Below are 1,882 nucleotides of genomic sequence, written 5' to 3'. Positions count from 1 at the left end.
ATTATATAAAATTAATAAAAATTTTAATTGATAAAATTAATGTATATTAATGACTTTACATAATAAAATTATATAAAATTAATAAATTAATTCCAGTCCCATAGCATTTTAAATATCACATTTCATTTCAAACTTTAAGGATCTAAGCAGGCTGCAGTCTTGGTCTAGCCCGTGGTCACTGGGATTGGAGAATATGTGTGGCTGTGCCTTCATATCAGCTAAAATCTATCTGAGCTTCACCTCTGTCCCAATCCCTGCTCTTCTTCTCTTTCCTCCTCTGGTCTCTGATCAAGGGCAGGTGGACTCAGAGCCTGGGTTCTCCTTCCTCAGCCCCCTCTCCAGATCCCTCTGTACCCTGCAGTAGGCTGTCCCCTGCAGCAGCCGTCCCGGCCTCGGGGTAGCTGGGTGTTAGGGCTTCGTGCCCTCTGTAGACTCTAGCTTAACCTTGGTAGGTTTATGGGAGCCTAGAGCATCCTCTTTTTTTAAATCTGGCCTCTGGCTGGCAAGGACCATGGCTTATTTGTCCCTCTTCATCTTTAACTTGTATATCAGTATTCACTTTGATCTTCTTTCTTCTCTGTTTTTCCCATTTGTGCCAATCTGAGAGTGCCTCATCATCCAAGCTTTCAGATGAACTAGACAAGGGGATCTGAGCCCCATAGCCCCTCTCCCAGAGCTTTCTGGTGGCATCATCCACATCCTCTGAGGCCTGAGGGGGACGGGATGGTAGCTAGGTGTGTGGTTGACTCGGATAGCTCTTCCCTTGATCTTGATTCCATTAAAATTGTCAACGGTCAAACTTGTACTCCTCTGGTCCTCATAGAAGATAAAGCAGAATCTTTTAGACTTCCCTGTCTTCCTGTCCTGCACGAGACTAATGCTAACAATCTCCCAGTACTGAGAGAATACACAGAGGCTATCTCCTTCAGTCAGTTCATAAGAAAGGCCTCCCAGGAAGATCCAGGCACTGTCCTTGTACTCGGAGTGCCATGATGCCTCAGCTATCACCATAGTACCAGCCTCGCATTCATTCAGCTTGTCAACCAGCTGCACTTTGGTTAACGGGTTCATCTCCCTGGTCTGGGGCACCACACAAGAGCACTCCAGTGCCTGGGCAAAGCCCACTCCTGGTGGACGCAGGAGGGCACTGCTTCCGGTGAAGACCTTCAGAGCAGGTGACCCATCCCTGCCCTGCTCTCCCCACATGCTCTCAGCTGCCACTCAAGTTTCAACTTTTCATGGTACCTCATTCACTATGAAGAAGTGTGCTACTGCTCGCTAGTTTGAAAGCCCTAATCTAGTCCATTTAAAAAATAGATGATTAGGTTGAAACAAAGGCTTCCATTCTGAAAAGATGTCTGACCATAGAAGTTGTAACTTCTGTTTCATTTTTTTCCCGTGTAATAAATCCATTTGAGAGTCTACAGTGTGCTAGTTTCACTTTGGCTAAATTATTAAAAGTAAATATGTTACAAGGAAGAAACTTAGACTGAGCTTTACTTAATATGACTCATTGTATTAGAGTTCTCCAGAGAAATAGAACCAAGAGGATGTAGGTAGGTATGCAGGTAGTTAGATAGACAGACATATATCTATGTATAAAGAGATTTACTATAAGGAATTGGCTCACGTTGTTACAGAAGCCGAGAAGTCCCAAGATCTGCAGCTGGCAAGCTGGAGACCCAGAAGAACTGATGGTGTAGTTCGTGTAGTTCCATTCTGAAAGCTGAAAGGCTCAAGACCCAAGAAAAGATGATATTTTAGTTCAGGTGGAAGGCCAGAAAAGACTGATGTCCCAGCTCAAAGCAGTCAGGCAGAAGGAACTCCCTCCTACTAAGGGAGGGTTAGCCTTTTTATTCTATTCAGGCCTTCAACTGGTTGG

At 44.5% G+C, this 1,882-nt stretch overlaps 1 pseudogene; it reads right to left on the bottom strand.

The window, feature by feature from the left end:
• Positions 1-283: 283 nt before the first annotated feature.
• On the bottom strand, positions 284-1,607 carry LOC114890402 (annotated as a pseudogene).
• Positions 1,608-1,882: the final 275 nt, after the last annotated feature.

The sequence above is a fragment of the Monodon monoceros genome, unplaced genomic scaffold, assembly GCF_005190385.1.
Source record: "Monodon monoceros isolate NGI ecotype Baffin Bay Population unplaced genomic scaffold, NGI_Narwhal_1 Super_Scaffold_11, whole genome shotgun sequence".
In the NCBI taxonomy this organism is placed as follows: Eukaryota; Metazoa; Chordata; class Mammalia; order Artiodactyla; family Monodontidae; genus Monodon; species Monodon monoceros.
This window is presented reverse-complemented; position numbering and strand designations above follow the sequence as displayed.